Consider the following 240-nt stretch of genomic DNA (forward strand, 5'->3'; position numbering starts at 1 on the left):
AAATCTGCATTAATAATGTTCATGTAATGTCTAAATATTTGGTCTAGGTGGTCTGGTTTTGTAAGTACAGTAATTTGGCACCAACGAAGTAGTTAATTGTGCTTTTCTTTATTGTATGGTACTGGTTATTTCTACATATCAAAAGCCTTTAGCTGTTGAAAAACTAGTTTCTTTTTGTTTTCTCTCCTGAAATTATTAAAAATAAAAACCACTGAAGCTCTCAAAGGTATGTGAAATAAG

Source organism: Penaeus monodon, chromosome 20 (genome assembly GCF_015228065.2).
Source record: "Penaeus monodon isolate SGIC_2016 chromosome 20, NSTDA_Pmon_1, whole genome shotgun sequence".
Taxonomy (NCBI): domain Eukaryota; kingdom Metazoa; phylum Arthropoda; class Malacostraca; order Decapoda; family Penaeidae; genus Penaeus; species Penaeus monodon.